The following is a 19,843-nucleotide window of genomic DNA, read 5'->3' as shown; positions in this document are numbered from 1 at the left end:
GGCTCAAAGCTGTTGCTTTCAGGGGCCTGCGTTGCCAGAAACTGCAATAATAAATGTTGGTAAAACAACAGTGAGGCTTCATAAAATGTTCAGATCTGATCTCTTCTGTGAAGGAATTTCCATAATCACACACCTCAAGGGCTTTAGAAATCAAAATAATAATTCTCAATTATCACCAAGACAAAGCGACTTTACAAAGAGGCAAGGGAATATATTTTGTGGTCCTGGTTGTTAAAACAAAGACGCACTGAGATTTGGGGGATAAACGAGGTGCAAGTGATTTTGTGCGTCTCTCTCTCATTTCTTCATTAGCACAGATCGCATGTTTCACACCAGTCAGGAAGAAAGCCACACTAACGTTTATTATTATAAGACGTGAGAATCCGTGCAGCACAGCATCCGCTTCGTCAGCTGACAACACCCCCATCCTACAAATGCTAATCAATGCTTCTGTCACACGCTCATGTTTTTTATAAGCAAACCTCCCTTTGTTTAGTAGAGAAGTTTCTCACTGGATTCATTGCTGCGTGGACAACAATGAGCATCGCTGCTTGTTCTGTCTAAAATAGATTTGTTTTGAGAGGAAGAATTCTAGGTAAGTTTGTCTGCATTTAGTGTCTGTTCTGTATTTCGCCATCAGGAGGCGCAAGAGACAGACAGACTGACCAATGTAGTGAAGACTGTCCACAAATAGTGTAAAATGTGTTCATAAAGCTCAGTTGGTGCAACATCAAGATCATTCGTTTACATTCCCATGATATGTTGATGAGCTGTTTTATTTTGTATTCATTTCATATATCCAATTATGGAAATGAATAAAAAACAAACAAACAAACAAACAAACAAACACATGACCTATAGAACTACACCAAAAGTACATATTTTTAAATTAAGTTGAAAGTACATCTGTTCTCTTTAGCCTACTGAAGGAATTGAAAATTAAATTAAATTAAAATTTATTTGTATAGTGCTTTTCACAATACACATTGTTTCAAAGCAGCTTTACAGAAAGTGCATTTCATAAATGTACATTGAAAAATGTTAGAAAGAGAATGTTAAAGCAAAATGTTAGAAAAAGTTAATCAATCATGTATTAATTTAGGCCATAACAATGCTGGCGTTGAGTCGTCTCTTCACAGGCGTCGAGTCGTCTCATCACAGGTGTTGGGGCATCTGAAGTCTCCATGAGAGGCTGGATACAAACTGGAGCTGACAAACTATTTACCTCGGGACAAGTGTCCCGAGACAACAACAGAAAAGCAGATGGGAAATAATTAGCATAGCTGCTGTTCAGAATATTAATGCTTTTGATCCGATTTAACTGTAGTATAAAAGGTAATTATAATGTGAATGCTTGGCTAAAGAGATGCGTTTTTAATCTAGTTTTAAACTGGGACAGCGAGTCTGAACCTCGTACAGTATCAGGATGACTATTCCAGAGGTTAGGAGCTAAATGTGAAAATGCCCTCCCTCCTTTAGTGGACTTAGATATCCTAGGATTGACCAGAAGCCTCGAGTTTAGTGATCTTAAAGAGCGCGATGGATTGTAGGGCAATAGAAGATCCGTTAAATACACTGGAGCTAAACCATTTAGGGCTTTATAGGTCAGTAGCAATACTTTGTAATTGATACGGAACTTAATAGGTAACCAGTGTAGAGATGATAAAATTGGTGTTATATGATCATATTTTCTTGACCTACACAGTAAAACCCAACAAGTTAACCCCTTTGTGTTCAGAGATCGCCGACGGCCCGCGTTTGATAGTGTTTACATTGATCGCTAGTTTACAATATCATTTTGTCAAGTAATAAGGTCAACCAGTGCATTGTTTGAAAGATAAGAGACTGCAGATTCGTATCTGTATAAGCATTATACAATCAAGATAACTTTGCAACGTTTTTTTGTCATTCTGTATGAATCTAAACAATGTGATATGACAACAAAGAGAGGGGGGTCCCTTACCTTTTTGTGCTTTGGAAATGTAATGTTTGGCAGAATAATGGTGACTTCGACCTTTTTTCCATGGGAAGAGTCCAGTGTACGATGTCCATACTAAATATTTGTCAAAAAACAAGCAAACTGGTAAAAAAAGCTATAGAACTTCTGTTGTTTACTTCCTGAAGTTTACTAATCACGAGGACGCTGTCCTGTTTATTTGATGAACTGTACGCATGAAGCGCATTATTCAATGAAATATAACGTATCAATGTATTTAGTAGAGTGTCTGGAACTGAATGAGAACCGCCCAGAAGATATCTGATGAAAACTAGCCACGAATTTTAGAAAAGATTGAAAGATGACAGTCACTTTTGGTGACGCATGATTATCCACATGCAAATGTGTTTGGTAAAAAAATAAATAAACAGCAATGGGAAAGTCTTGTGTTGTCATCTAACATGTACTCTATGCAATAACGAATACGCCGATGTGTTGATTAGCATAAATCTCACGAGTATCACATTGTATTTTTGTTTGCGTAACCATTTGCATCCTGGAAAATTACTCACGCACGCCCCTCGTGACGCACAGAGGTTCCATTGCTACACTTGCTCACTAGCGCTCGCTCTGTCAGCATTCGCCTGCAATGGATCCACGTCGAGGACAGAAGTTATTTTCTCCTGCTGCTGCATTGGAAGAACTTTTGCGAAGCAGTGATGAAGAAAATGTGGAATATTCAGAAGAGAGTGCTGTATCCAGCGTCGACTCTGAAGAAGAGGAAATGTTTTTGGAAGGTCTCGATCCTGTTTTAGATCGGTAAGTGTCTACATTTAGTATGTTTTTGTTGCTTTGTTTTGTAGTTTTGTGTTTCTACACTATTACGGCTTATTAGTACATTCAAGTACTGCAAAATTCCTTTTTTATTCAAGTTCTGAGTTAGAAGCTAGTGATGTAAGTTGTAACAATGTATCGTGGATAGTGAAAATCTGTATTGTGTATATTTCACCCAAAATAAAAATGACAGTGTGAGGAGAAAGTTAAATTTCACAGTGTTTTAGTGTCAGTACTACGTTCAATTACTATAAAATGTTGAATATAATGTATATTAATGCAATGGGGGAATATTTGTGGGACCTGATAATGACAAATGTCTTATGTTGCCACTAAAAAGTGACCAGCAATATTTAAATATATCTAGTCAGTGAGTGGGTGAGAGTGTAAGCATATTTGTCCAAAATAATTCAGTCTTTTCGGCTATTATCACCAGAATAGTTTTTACTCTGTTGTCACCATTGTCCTGCGCGTTTGGTTATCAGCAAGTCCAAGCCTATTCATATCCACCCCTAATGTAATACCAAATTTAGCATTTCGGTATATTTTTTGTTATCCTTTTTACAATATGCCTTGGAGTATCGCAATAATATTGTATTGTGAGTTCAGTATTGTGCTATTTATCGAAATGTGACATGGGAGTATTGGTAAACCTCTAGAAGAAACCCTGTACAACGTACTTGAGCATATAACTTTATGTATGTACAGTTGTGTATGTAGAAAGCAGGACAAAGTTCAGACCAAATGTGTCAGAGGAAAAAATGCAATAATATGTGCTATTTTCTGTGCAAGATAATCTGTTATGTTGGGTTTATTTCTAATCCTTTTTGTTTAATTCAACAGTGAGGAAACTTCAGATGATGAAAGGGTACCAGAGGCCTCTGGACAACCGACAAAACGTCCCTGCCTGGCTGCAACATCTCTCGCTGCCTCCAGAAATTCCAGGGGAGGAGGAAAGAAAGGAAGACAGAGACAGCGCAGTACTTTGTGGTAAGCAAATAATGTGAAGCAAGTAATGTTTCTTGAGAGAAGAAACTGTTTTGGTGTATGATTATTGTCTGATTACAGTCTAAGTCATTAGCTGGTAGTGTAAATGTTTCAATAAGGGAAACAACAGAGTGGGTATGGAGGTCGATCACTGTATGTGAAAGATCCTTTGAATTTGAATAGAAAATTTGTAAGCTTGTGTAAATGTGCCATCAGGGCAACAATAGAGTGGGTATGTAGGTAGATCACTGTATGTGAATGATTCTTTGAATTTGAATAGAAAATCAGTAAGCTGATGTAAATGTGCCATCAGGGCAACAATAGAGTGTGTATGGGAGTAAATTGCTGTAGTTTTTTCTATGTGTAAGATAAACAGTTGTGTTGGGTTTATTTCTAATCCTTTTTGTGTAATTCAACAGTGATGAAACTTCAGATGATGACTGGGTACCAGAGGCCTCTGGACAACCGACAAAACGTCCCTGCCTGGCTGCAACATCTCTCGCTGCCTCCAGAAGTTCCAGGGGAGGAGGAAAGAAAGGAAGACCGAGACAAACTCAGTACTTTGTAAATAGTCCTTTTTTGTGTTTTTTTTTTGGGGGGGGGGGGGGGGGGGGGGTTATCACTGTGTTGAATAACTAAGGAACAGATGTTTGTTGCTGTATACAATATATACATAAATAAAACTTTTTATTTGCTAAATAATGTATGTCATTATTCTAAACCTTTAAATTAATGGAAGTGAACAAAGACTTTGTTAAACGTCTTATACGTTACCAAGTGTCACTTTGGTGTCCTTTTGGAGCTCTTTCAAAAAAATATTATTTTACAAACAAATATGCACATACATGCATTTTTATAAACATTTAGTTTAAATGTTTATAAAACTTTGTTTATTTAAGAAAAAAATCCTGAAAAGAAGTGCACTAAAGAGGAGAAACTTTTTTGTTAACATGCTACTTGAAAGAGAATTTGTTTTTATATATTTTTTATATTTGTGAAGTAATCATTTTGTAACTTTGTTTATTTAAATAAAACAGAAGTAACCAAAAGTTGTTTCTGAACAAAAGCTTTTGTAGTACTGATTAATAACCCAAAATGCAAATCACAAAAACAAATTAAAATTAGATTTAGGTTGAAGACGCATCCACCTTAATTATTAAAAAGTATTGATATTGGTATCGGTATCGGCGATACTGGCCCTATATTTACTAAGTATCGGATCGATACCTAATATAGTGGTGTCGCACACCTTTAGCTTTCGTGATTCAACAGCACAAAATCCAGCACTGTTGTGGTAATTGAACAACATGCAAAAATGTTTTATCATATAGTGCTCAAAAGTTGTAATGCAAATTTAATCTATGTCATTATTTAGACACACACAGATATCAAGAATCGGCGTATGAATCTCAACAATGGTGACAATCAATGAAAAGCTTCATGCTGCAGTGCATGCTGGATACCACCAATCAAAACTCCCTCATTGGTCCCAGCATGCATTGCAGCATGAATAAATTATGCATCTGAATTGTGACTTTGATTCTTACTATTTGCTTTTACTTTTGCTGTGTTTGTTGTGATGTTTTTGTAGCTTGTTTTATGTTCAAAGTTGATCTGTTAATCTGAATATTTTTTTTGATTGTCACCATTGTTGAGATTCATACACTGATTCTTGATGTCTTGATTTAGGGGTGAAAAATATACTAGAGAAAGTATATAAATTGAGCTTTGTCAAGTTGTAATGAGAAAATAGATTTAAATGATCAAACAAACTGGTTATACCTCATGGTAAAAGGTGGTTACCAAGTGTCCCTTTGGAGTCTCCAAGTGGCCTTTTTGGAAAGGTGCCTAGACATACTCAGAACTAAATGCTTGTAAAAAAGTCGTTTTGGCTTGTATCAACTTCAAATTTGAAACGTACATTTAAAAGACATGTGGCTTTAGTTTACTTGTGTTTCCAGATCCATATATATTTCTGCCTTATGTATTTTTCTTGTTCATAAACCGTTATAATTTTTTTTTTTCAATTGTCCATTGTGTTTGAGCTTATTTATCTCTCTACTAGTAATTTCTAGAGTAATTTTGAGTCTTTCATGGTAAACTGTCAAGTGTCAGCTTTCAAATGATACCTTTGATTTGTGTGTAGTCAGAAGGACTCATTAGCAGCAACAATTTTATTTTGGGTATGTCATTTTGCACTCCTTTGCCAAAAGTGGGGGTGACTGGTAAGGGGTTTTAAGCAAACTCATTTAATTTGAGGAAACTGATTACCTCAATTAAATTGAGTTTAACAAACTTAATTGAAGTAAAGAAAAACTGTAGTTATGAGTACTCTGAACTTATTTTAATTGAGTCCACTAAACCAAGGATACTTCTTAATATCCAATTAAACTTTACACTGCATTCGAATAATTTTTACAGCTAAAACTTCACTATAATGAGTAAAACAACAGAAATAACAAACTTTAAATTAACTCAGAGAACTTGCTAGTTACTGCTAGCTCACAATAGCACACACAAAGTCAAACCCAATGAGTTAAGCAAACTCATTACATTTGAGGAAACTTATTACCTCAAATAATTTGAGTTTAAAAACCAACAGTTATGAGTACTATAAGCTCATTTCAGTTGAGTACAATAATATACATTTTTTTAAATGATTCTTAATATATGTTGCAGTTGAGTAATTAAGTGATTAATTAAGTGATGATTGAGCATTAATTATGAACACCTGATGATAATGAGCAGAATCACAGAAGGAAAGAGAAACACAATAACTACAATTTAAGCCACAGCTTTAGATGAAATAACAGTAGATAAAAGAAGACATTAAATCTCTGAAAATCTCAGCAGAGGAGGATTAAACAACTCCACAAATAGCACTACCAGCTTCACACATTACTAACCAGACTGACTTTATTTCTGTCGTTTTAATGAAAATAATAGTGTAATTGATCATTCATTCATCATTTCACCATGAGTCTTTTCTTTAGTTGGGCTCTTGACCCTTAAACATTTAACTTAATTTTTTTTATTTGCCTCTGGCTGCTTTAACTTTGTGTTTAGAAAGCACATTTATTATGGTAAGAAATGCCTATAGAAAATGTGATTAGGTGATGTTGGCTATACAGTGATGTTTGTACAATCATCATGTGGTGGCTTAAGTCACTGATCTCACTCAGAGTCTTATGCTCTGATTACAGCAGTATTGTGTTCTTAATATTTATATTATTCATAATGGTGCTTTCGTTAGAGGTGGGCAGATCGATACTAATATCGATAATATCGATACCAACGTTGGTATCGGTATTGATTGATACTAACGTGAAAATATCGATACTTAAGTTTCAGTTTCTCTCGTTTTGCGACCTGGCCGTGATTGTCAAAATGCTGCTGCTGTCACAGAGCAGAGCAAGCTCTCAAGAGTGCTGCTCGTGCTCGACACTGCTCTCCTCCCCCTCTCCTGTGTTGTACCGTCACGTGACTCACCACTAGCGCTACCACCAGCAGTCAGGCGCGCGCGCGCCGCTCAGCCGCGCATTTCTAACAGCAGTCAGTCAGAGGCGGAGAATGGCAGCAGAGAGAAAGAGGAGCGTTGTATGTAAAACTTTGTGACTTTGTTTATTTAAGAAAAAAATCCTGAAAAGAAGTGCACTAAAGAGGAGAAACATTTTTTGTTAACATGCTACTTGAAAGAGAATTTGTTTTTATATATTTTTTATATTTGTGAAGTAATCATTTTGTAACTTTGTTTATTTAAATAAAACAGAAGTAACCAAAAGTTGTTTCTGAACAAAAGCTTTTGTAGTAGAGGTGGGCAGATCGATACTAATATCGATAATATCGATACCAACGTTGGTATCGGTATTGATCGATACCAACGTGAAAATATCGATACTTAAGTTTCAGTTTCTCTCGTTTTGCGACCTGGCCGTGTTTGTCAAAATGCTGCTGCTGTCACAGAGCAGAGCATGCTCTCAAGAGTGCTGCTCGTGCTCGACGCTGCTCTCCTCCCCCTCTCCTGTGTTGTACCGTCACGTGACTCACCACTAGCGCTACCACCAGCAGTCAGGCGCGCGCGCCGCTCAGCCGCGCATTTCTAACAGCAGTCAGTCAGAGGCGGAGAATGGCAGCAGAGAGAAAGAGGAGCGTTGTATGTAAAACTTTGTGACTTTGTTTATTTAAGAAAAAAATTCTGAAAAGAAGTGCACTAAAGAGGAGAAACATTTTTTGTTAACATGCTACTTGAAAAGAGATTTCGTTTTTACATTTTTTATATTTGTGAAGTAATCATTTTGTAACTTTGTTTATTTAAAGAAAACAGAAGTAACCAAAAGTTGTTTCTGAACAAAAGCTTTTGTAGTACTGATTAATAACCCAAAATGCAAATCACAAAAACAAATTTAAAGTCATGAAAATTCATTTAGATTTAGGTTGAAGACGCATCCACCTTAATTATTAAAAAGTATCGATATTGGTATCGGTATCGGCGATACTGGCCCTGTATTTACTTGGTATCGGATCGATACCAAATCAAGCGGTATCGCACACCTCTATTTTGTAGTACTGATTAATAACCCAAAATGCAAATCACAAAAACAAATTAAAATTAGATTTAGGTTGAAGACGCATCCACCTTAATTATTAAAAAGTATTGATATTGGTATCGGTATCGGCGATACTGGCCCTGTATTTACTAAGTATCGGATCGATACCTAATATAGTGGTGTCGCACACCTCTAGCTTTCGTGATTCAACAGCACAAAATCCAGCACTGTTGTGGTAATTGAACAACATGCAAAAAAATTGTATCATGTAGTGCTCAAAAGTTGTAATGCAAATTTAATCTATGTCATTATTTAGACACACACAGATATCAAGAATCGGCGTATGAATCTCAACAATGGCGACAATCAATGAAAAGCTTCATGCTGCAGTGCATGCTGGATACCACCAATCAAAACTCCCTCATTGGTCCCAGCATGCATTGCAGCATGAATAAATTATGCATCTGAATTGTGACTTTGATTCTTACTATTTGCTTTTACTTTTGCTGTGTTTGTTGTGATGTTTTTGTAGCTTGTTTTATGTTCAAAGTTGATCTGTTAATCTGAATATTTTTTTTGATTGTCACCATTGTTGAGATTCATACACTGATTCTTGATGTCTGTGTGTGTCCGAGTAATGTTATAGATAAAAACCGTCTGTTCATTAATTTTATTCATTTATATCCTGCATATTGTTCAATTTCCACAACCTTCCTGGATCTTGTGCTGTAGAATCACATAGGTTATTTTATGAATAATGCAAAAAAAACCAAAAAAACATAAAACCTCTGTAACCAGAGCATACAACTCTGAATGAGAAAACTGATTTAGTCATTACATAACGATAATATCATTAGTAAAGAACAACCTAAACCAGTTGATCACATTTTCTCTTGGTTTTTCTTACCATAAAAAATGTGCTTCATAAACACAGTAAAAGCAACCAGAGCAAGACATGTTTTGTCAAGGGTCAAGATCCAAACAAAGGCAAACACTGAACACCATTATGGTGAATTCAAACAAAACTAATATTTTCAATATATCAGAAATGACAGAAATAAAGTTAGTTTGGTTAGTAATGTGTGAAGCTGGTAATGCTGTTTGTGGAGTTGTTTAATCCTCCTCTGCTGAGATCTTCAGATATTTCATGTCTTCTTTTATCTTCAGTTGATTTCATCTAAAGCTGTGGCTGTAGTCAGTTGTAGTTCTTGTGTTTCTATTTCCTTCAGTGATTCTGCTCATTACCATCATCAGGTGTCACCACCAATTCGCAATTATCACTTATTTAATCACTTAACAATACAATTATTATCCAATTGTCATGCTGGGAACTAGAAATGTTCTATAACTCATTCATTTTGAGTTCTGTTTCAGTCATTGTGCCCACACAACATTCTGTAATGTTTGAGTGCAGTGAACTCATTTTTATTTAGTACATACAACTGTTAGGTTTTAGAGTGTACAGATCATTTGTAACTGGTTAGACATCTTTGTAAATGATTTATTCATGCATTTACAACATCATCTATAACAGGTGTTGAACACTTTGTAGTGTGTACTTTAATGTAAGTGCTGACTGGTGAGGGTATAGACAGCTGTCTTCTCTGGCACACATGGAGTCTTCGAGCACCTGATGTGAGCTTCAGTGGAGGGTAAAACCAGTTCACATTATCACTAGATCCCACACAGAACACAAGTCTGCACTGTTGAATGAAATGATTTAACTTAATGCACTGCAATCCCCTGACTTTAAGTCATTTTAAATGTTTATTAATTTGACAACTAGTAATTTATCATTCTTTAAAAAAAATAGCTTTAGCATAACTGCATTTTTGTGGGTTTTAACAGACCAGCTTACAACTTTAATGATGCATCAATAAATGATATACTCATCATTTACTAATGGTTTGATCATCATTTGTTCATGATTAACAATTGTTTATTGAGATAATGGTACACTGACATTTCAGTGATGAATAATATATTAACTAGTAACTTAATAACCATTTACGAAGGATCTGTTTGATTATTTTATGATAGGCTATTTTTTTTTAAAGATATCTTACGACAGATTTGTAAATCGTTAGCATATTACTTAATCATTTATGAACGTATAGTCATGATTTTTAAATGATTAGTTTATCATTATCTAATAACTTGTAAATAATTTATAACTGAATCTACAAAACAAAATGTAACAGTTTATTAACATTTATGAAATGCATAGTCATGTTTTGTAAATTATTAGATCATCATTAACTAATCAATTGTAAATTACTTATAACTGAATATACAAAACATACGTAAAACAATTAACATATCACTTATTAATCATTTATGAACACATAGTCATGTTTCGTAAATGATTAGTTAATCGTTTACTAATAACTTATAAATGACTTGTAACAGAATTTACAAAACATACATAAAATGTTAGCATATCACTTGATAATCATTTATGAATGTTTTGTAAATGATACGTTAATCATTAACTAACCACTTATAAATGACTTACAACTGAACGTTATTATAAAGTGTTACCTTCAGAGTTATAACTATATATTCAGATTTACATTTATATATTCAGTTACATTTATATATTCAGAGTTTTAACTATATATTTGGATTTACATTGAATTTTTTCTTGTTTGGCCCCCCACAATATATATATATATATATATATATATATATATATATATATATATATATATATATATATATATATATATATATATATATATATATATATATATATATATACAGTATACAGTAATTCTTCATTAGTATAATGCCGCGTTCCAGGCAACCCGTAACCCGTGTTTTTCCAACCTTCTACCCGTGAAAGTGGACTGGAACGGCAGCCAAACCCGTGACTTCCCACCAGTGATGCCAGTAACGCGTTACTTAGTAACGCGTTACTCTAATTTGACCACTTTTTCCAGTAACGAGTAATCTAACGCGTTACTATTTCCAAACCAGTAATCAGATTAAAGTAACTTATCCAAGTCACAGTGAGTTACTTTTTTTTGTCATTTTCCTTAGTAAAAATATATATTTTTGCTTTCTTGTTTAGTCTCAGCAGGGGTTTTCCTGCATAGAGAATTACGAGGCGGCCGCTCCGTCAAATTTCTTGCCGCCTCCGTCTGTCGACAAAACTCAAGACAGGCAGTCACTTGCTCAGATTAGGCATGTCGTGATAATTAAATAATCATCAGAAATATATATTGTCACATTATCCTTCAGCAATCATTATTAGTATATTATTATTTGCTAGTAGCCTACAAAGTCATCTAAAGCCATTCCATAGCTGAATGTCTTTCCTTCGCTGTAGCTCAATCATTCTCCGTTCAGCATTCAAGCTGCGCGTCGTTCGGTTCCAGTCAGCGGTAAAGCTCACTCCATATGATATATTCCCGGTATAATACTTGATATGTTGATAAAATAATTTATCTTCCTGGAGTTTATCTTGCGGTTTCTGAAAGATGTTGTGCTCGCTACTCAGGTGACAACACAAGGACTATTAATTAGCATCACACGCACAATAACCATAATTAAAAACTGTGAAGAAACAAATAATCAGTGAATGTTTGGACCGATAGGCTACATAGTAGACTAGGATTTGTGGGCTCGACGCTCATCTTCTCTTTATGCCGTGGACTTTTCAATGTGCACTCGCGCTGCACTGCACACTCTGATTCCATGTTGCTTTAAGCGCATCATTCTGCACCCGGGATGCGCATAAGCGCTTTGTTGTCGCTCTGTTTTGAAGCGTTTCATATATTTTCATAGTTTTGTGCACTTAAAGATTATTAAAAAATATATTGTTCTCACGGATCGATCATATATTTGTTGTCCCTTTACAGAGCTGCACATTACGTTTACAATAAAATATAAATCTTGTAATTGTATATTATTTGTGTAGGCCCATATAATTATTTACATTCATATATAAATATAAATTAAAAATTAAATATAAATTGTTTTTCATAAATGTATTTAATAAAAACACAAAGTAATGTGTACCTTTTCATTAACATGTTTAGGGTTTTATGTTTAGTGTTTTATGTTTAGTGTAGTGTAACATGTTTTATGTTTAGTGTTTGCAAAAACGGTTGTCATTTTTATGTTGAGGCTGCAGAGGTGTTGTCGGCAACTGATGAATGTAACTAATAAAGTAACTTGTAATCTAACTTAGTTACTTTTAAAATCAAGTAATCTGTAACTTAGTTACTTTTAAAATCAAGTAATCTGTAAAGTAACTAAGTTACTTTTTCAAAGTAACTGTGGCAACACTGCTTCCCACCCGTGAACTCGCACTAGATCGATGTACTCCCAGTTACGAGTTTTGACGTCACATAGCCCGCGAAGCAACAATGGCAGCTCCCTACGGTTGCAGTGTTTATGAAACAAATATACAAATAACGTAAAATAAAAGGTATAACAGCTTTTCTTGCCGTCTGCGCTGTTTTTCTCCTCCAAATAAGCAAGGAGTAAGCACCTTTGGCGATAGAAATGATTGTAAATGAGCATACACCCCGTACGGTCCGACATGCTTTGTTTACATCAAACTACCACACAATTCCTTGCGCTCAGGCAGTTTGGCGTGACTTTGCCTGGAACACTACAAAGTCGTGAGTCGTGGTTTGAAGTTGTAATTTACGGGGGTCAAAAACCTGCCTGGAACGCAGCATTACAACCCTCAGTATTATTAAATATTGTAATATATTTATCATTCACATATATAAGGAAATATATTTTCTATGCGTAAGAATTACCCATTATTATATATTTTACTTGCTAACTAATGTAAAAGCTATTTGTTTTGCCGACCTGGCCGTGTTTGTCAAAATGTTGCTGCTGTCACAGAGCAGAGCAAGCTCTCAAGAGTGCTGCTCGTGCTCGACGCTGCTCTCCTCCCCCTCTCCTGTGTTGTACCGTCACGTGACTCACCACTAGCGCTACCACCAGCAGTCAGGCGCGCATTTCTAACAGCAGTCAGTCAGAGGCGGAGAATGGCAGCAGAGAGAAAGAGGAGCGTTGTATGTAAAACTTTGTGACTTTGTTTATTTAAGAAAAAAATCCTGAAAAGAAGTGCACTAAAGAGGAGAAACATTTTTTGTTAACATGCTACTTGAAAAGAGAATTTGTTTTTACATTTTTTATATTTGTGAAGTAATCATTTTGTAACTTTGTTTATTTAAATAAAACAGAAGTAACCAAAAGTTGTTTCTGAACAAAAGCTTTTGTAGTACTGATTAATAACCCAAAATGCAAATCACAAAAACAAATTAAAAGTCATGAAAATTCATTTAGATTTAGGTTGAAGACGCATCCACCTTAATTATTAAAAAGTATCGGTATTGGTATCAGTGAAACTGGCCCTGTATTTACTTGGTATCGGATCAATACCAAATCTAGCGGTATCGCGCATCTCTACAGCATATATAGCCCTTTCAGTGTTATGTTAAAATAAATAAGAATCATAAATGTTTTTTGCAAAACTTTTCCATATGGGGAATCAGCATATGAACCTCAATAACGGTGACTTGCTTCATGCTGCAATGCATTCTGGGTGCATTATACAAAACTAGTCAATGGCTCCCAGAATGCATTGTGGCATTAAGCGCTTCACCATTGTTGAGATTCATATGCTGATTATTGATGTCTGAGTGAGTCTAATAGAAGCTGGGGATCAATATGTTTAGTGGACAATGTAGATTTTTGCTATAGTAAATAATACAACATGATGATGATTTACTATTATTAAACTATTATTGTCAATAAAACAATTAGTTCTCAATAAGAGCTTTGATAGATGTCTGACAGAAACAAAGTCTGTCTGGTTAGTAATGTGTGAAGCTGGTTATGCTGTTTGTGGAGTTATGTAATTCTCCTCTGCTGAGATCTTCAGAGATTTAATGTGCTGCCATACATTTGACCCTTTTTTAAGTTTTATTTTTGTTTTGTTTTGTTATTTTACAGTGCGGTGCTTAGTCCAACCAAAATTCAATGTCTGTCTGACGTTGGAGCTTGACGTCAAACAAACGTTGGGGTTTAGACGTCAACCCGATTTTCATTTTCAACCAATATATGACGTCTGACTGACGTTGGATTAGTTGGAGTCCAATGTCTTTCTGACGTCATATTGACATCAGAGCCAGGCGGCGTCTCCTGTCCACGTCCAGAGCCAAGCGACGTCTACTGTCCACGTCCAGAGCCAAGCGACGTCTCCTGTCCACGTCCAGAGCCAAGCGGCGTTTCCTGTCCACGTCCAGAGCCAAGCAACGTCTCCTGTCCACGTCCAGAGCCAAGCGACGTCTCCTGTCCACGTCCAGAGCCAAGAAACGTCGCCTGTCCACATCCAGAGCCAAGTGACGTCTCCTGTCCACGTCCAGAGCCAAGCGACGTCTCCTGACCATGACCAGAGTCCAGAGGGGGCTCCAGCCCCTGACCAGCATGCAGAGAGCGCTCCAGCCCCTGACCAACATCCAGAGAGGGCTCCAGCCCCTGACCAGCGTCCAGACACTACTCCAGCCCCTGACCAGCGTCCAGAGACTGCTCTTGGCCATGACTCCATAGCTCCGCCCAATAATTTAGTTTGGGGGGGGGGGGCAATAGGTACCTTGATAAGGCCGCGAAGGACACGCCTCTGTGGCCTCCTGAACTGCCTGTACCTCCATGGCCCCCTAAACTGCCTGTACCGCCATGGCTCCATGAACTGCCTGAGCCTCCACGGCTCCCTGAAATGCTCCACAGCCCAGCTCCGCCCACGCTCCACGACCCTGGTTCACCCATGCTCCCAGGCATGTCTCTGCCATGCCGGGGTCCATGTTCTGTCTCCCTGCACGGGCCTGGTTCACCATCCCTCCCCCAAGACCTCCTTCACTCCACCACCCTCCAGGACTTTCATTTTTTGTTTTGTTTTTGTTGGGCAACGGAAGACGGCCTTAGGGATCTGTAATGTCTAATGTTTTGGTTTTGTTTCATGTTCTTATTTTGTTATACATGTCCACTGTCTTGTTTCCTGGTCTTGTCATGTGATCATTATCATGTGATTCCCTTGTCCTCAAGTGTTATGTTCTCATTGGTTGTTTTAGTCATGTGTTCTTAATTCAGTTCTGTCATTGGTTCATTGTCTTTATTGTTCACAGGTGTGTCTTGTTTAGTCATTAGTCTTTGTGTATTTAGCCCTCATGTTTGCCATGTGTCCTTGTCGATTATTGTTTCCCTGTAACCACTGTAGGTGAGTGTTCATAGTCAAGTCTGTCTTCAAGTCAAGTCTGTTCTAGTCTGTTTATGTTTCAAGTCAAGTCATCATGTCATCATTGGATTCTGTTTGTCACCTTGTTTGTAAATAAACTGCATTTGGGTTCATCACTACAACTGGCCTCCAGTGGATCTGTTACATTCTGTTTAACTACATTTAATGAATTACATAGGTTAAAAATTACATTTTTTTTTCAAGGCCATTAAAATAAATAAAATGTAACAGTGTCACTTCCCAGCAGGCACAGTATGTCAATGTGACATCAGAAAGACGTTGGACTCCAACTAATCCAACGTCAGTCAGATGTCATATTTTGGTTGAAAATGAAAATCAGGTTGACGTCTAAACCCAACGTTTGTTTGACGTCAAGCTCCAATGTCAGACAGACGTTGAATTTTGGTTGGACTAAGCATCACACTGTAAAAAAAAAAAAAAAAAAAAACACTTAAAAAAAGGGTGAAATGTATGGCAGCACATTAAATCTCTGAAGATCTCAGCAGAGGAGGGTTTAATACCTCCACAAACAGCATTACCAGCTTCACACATTACTAACCAGATTTACTTTATTTCTGTCAGACGTCTACAGAAGCTCTTATTGAGAATTAACAGAGATGTTGAAGTTTTATTGAAAATAATAGTGTAGTGTCACCCTTATGGTGATCAGTGTTTGCTTTAGATGGGTAGTTTGACTTGACTTTTTAACTTCAGCTTTTCTCTGGCCGCTGTTACTGTATTTATTACTCTAAGAAATGCAAAGTTATGTTAAAGTTATGATTATCTTGTTATGGTCTATTTCACTTATGTCATCCTAATCTAATCTTTAATGCATGATCATTTTGTATTATTAATTATAGCAAGCCTTTAATTCTACATTGTCCACTAAACATTTAGATCTCCAGCTTCTATTAGACTCAGCATATGAATCTCAACAATGGTGACATGCTTAATGCCACAATGCATTCTGGGGGCCATTGACTAATTTTGTATGATGCACCCAGAATGCATTGCGGCATGAAGCATGTCACCGTTATTGAGATTCATATTTACATTTACATTTATGCATTTAGCAGACGCTTTTATCCAAAGCGATTTACAACTGAGGAATACAGGAAGCAATCCATCATGAGGAGGCAGCAAAACACAGAAAGTGCCTGAAGTACTAAGTTTTGGACATCGCACAGAGCATCACACACTAGGGCAGGGAAGAAGTCGAGGAAAAGAAAAGGAAAATAAGGAAATTGTTTTTTTTTTTTTTTTAAAGATAAGGTTAAGTGCTCGCAGAAGAGGTGAGTTTTCAGCTGTCGTTTGAATGCTGTCAGTGATTCTGCAATTCGGATGGAGGTGGGAAGATCGTTCCACCAGCAGGGAACTTTGAATGTGAATGTTCTGGAGAGGGATTTTCTCCCTCTCTGTGATGGTACCACAAGCCGTTGCTCCTTAGCTGAGCGAAGGCTTCTGGTGGGGGTGTAGACTTGTAGGAGCGAGTCAAAGTATGCAGGAGCGGAGCTCGTGGTGGATCTGTAAGCGAGTGTAAGCGCTTTGAACTTGATGCGAGCAGCAGTGGTAGCCAGTGCAGAGACATGAAGAGTGGTGTGACGTGGGCCCTTTTGGGTTCGTTGAAGATAAGACATGCTGCTGCATTCTGGATCATTTGGAGCGTTTTGATCACACATGATGGAAGTCCAGCCAGAAGTGCATTGCAGTAGTCAAGCCTAGAAATGACCAGGGCCTGGACGAGAAGCTGGGTTGCATGCTCTGTTAGAAAAGGTCTGATCTTCCTGATGTTGTGGAACGCAAACCTGCATGAGCGAGCTGTCTTTGAAATGTGGTCTTTGAAGGACAACTGGTCGTCAAAGATTACGCCAAGGTTTCTGACCGACCCTGAAGGGGTGATCCGAGAAGAACCTAGCTGGGTGGTGATGTCATGTTGTATTGTCGGATTGGCCGGGAAGACGAGCAGTTCAGTCTTTGCCAGGTTGAGCTGCAGGTGATGTTTTTTCATCCATGCCGAGATGTCCGCCAGACAGCTGGAGATTTGTGCAGCTACTATGGTGTCGTCTGGTTGGAATGAAAGGTAGAGCTGAGTGTCATCCGCATAGCAGTGGTATGAGAGGCAATGTGCCTGTATGATGGGTCCCAATGATGTAGTGTAAATGGAGAAGAGGAGAGGTCCAAGCACTGAACCCTGAGGAACCCCTGTGGTTAGCTGATGTGCTTTGGATACCTCCCCTCTCCATGCAAACTTGAAAGACCTACCTGTGATGTAGGACTCAAACCAGTGGAGTGGAATCCCTGTGATCCCCAGTGATGAAAGGGTGGACAGAAGAATCTGATGATTGACCGTGTCAAAGGCAGCAGATCGATCGAGGAGGACAAGGACTGATGATTTGGAGTCAGCTTTAGCTATCCGCAGGGCTTCAGTGTCCGACAGTAATGCAGTATCTGTGGAGTGGCCGCTTTTGAAACCTGATTGGTTGATGTCCAACTGATGATTCTGTGAGAGTCATATGCTGATTCTTTAATGTATGTTTTAAACATTTTTGAGGCACAATACCTCAGATTAGAACACTGCTGAACAATCACGGGACTTTTACAATGAATAAAAAGAAATTAATAACTTATTTAAACAAATAATAGACTCTGAATATGATCAGTGACTCATACACTACATGAAGAACATATCATTATCATAATCAAATAGCTGACATCATCTGAACACAAATTCTCTTGCAGTGCTTGCCATAACAAGCAGTTACAGCAACCAGAGAAAAATATTTGTTAAAAGGTCAAGAGTCAAACTGCCCAACTAAAGCAAACACTATCAACAACTGTCAACAAAACATTAACATCTAAACCTCTGTTAATTCTCAATAAGAGCTTCTGTAGATGCCTGGTTCTGTAGATGACAGAAATAAAGTAAATCTGGTTAGTAATAAGTGAAGCTGGAATTAAGTATACATTTTTTGTTTGTTTGTTTTTTTTGGGGGAGGGGGGGGGGGTCAAACCAAAATTCAACGTCTGCCCAATGTTGGAGCTTGACGTCAAACAAACGTTGGATATAGACGTCAAACCAATTTTCATTTTCAACCAAAATCCAACGTCTGACTGACATTGGATTAGTTGGAGTACAACATCTTCCTGATGTCACATACTGTGCCTGCTGGGAATATGGTCATATTTTCTGGTTCAGAATCCTGACAGCAGCGTTCTGTATGAGCTGCAGCTGTCTAATGGTCTTTTTGTGAAGGCAGGTGAGAAGACCATTCCAATTGTCCACCCTACTGGTAATGAAACCATGAACAAGTTTCTCTAAGTCTAGTTGGAAACAAAGCATCTAATTCTCAAAATATTTTTGAGATTTTAGTTAGCTGATTTAGTTATTGCTTTGATATGACTACTGAAACTCAGGTCTGACTCCAAAATCAAACCAAGATTCCTGACTTGATTTTTAGTTGTTTGACCCGTCGCGTCAAGGTATGCATTTGTAACACAGGTTAAATAAAACTAGTATTTAATTTATATACACTTTGGTGATATGAGGTTACCTTAATAAAAGTCAATAAGAGATGCAAATACTAAGAATATTAAGGAAAAAATGCGAATATATTCTAGAATAAAAGCTCCGCGATCAACCAATGAAAGCTCTTTGTCATTAACGTTGTGCCTGTGCGCGAGCACGCGCAATGAGGAAAAAAGACGAGTTGATTGAGAGGAGCAGACGTAGTCCGATCTTCGTGATCCATTTTATAAATTTGTGTTTGAAAATCTTTTAGAAATATTGAAAAGCTGAGATCCAATTGATTTGATGCACTCTGAATGAGAAGTTGAATAGAGGAATACATTTACTTGGTGAGTCAATATATAACTCATGATAAAAAATAGAGACTATTACTTCATAATAGGATCGAATTACTGCTACTAAACCATAAATGAGTTGCTCTGGAGTGGTTATCACCTTTCAAAATTGTATTTTTATCCGAACTGTAGTCTAAATGTCTAACGTAAACCGCGTGCTCATTGTTCACCGGCGCCATTTTGCGATCACGCACGTTTCGCGGTGTGCCTGTGAGAGCAAAAGAAATTAATCACAGAGGTAAATAATTAGTAAATCAATTCTGTTAAGGGAAAAATATATATTTTTGTTACTAGTGTGTAATTACTTCAGTGAGCGGTTATAGTGAACCGCATGGTTATTGTTTGTTCATTTCAGAGTTCAGCATTGCTATTTCAGGCCACGTGTCTGTAATATGAAAGGGAGCTAGTGAATCAGAG

The sequence above is a fragment of the Gobio gobio genome (assembly GCF_949357685.1).
Source record: "Gobio gobio genome assembly, chromosome: 2".
Classification (NCBI taxonomy): Eukaryota; Metazoa; Chordata; class Actinopteri; order Cypriniformes; family Gobionidae; genus Gobio; species Gobio gobio.
This window is presented reverse-complemented; position numbering follows the sequence as displayed.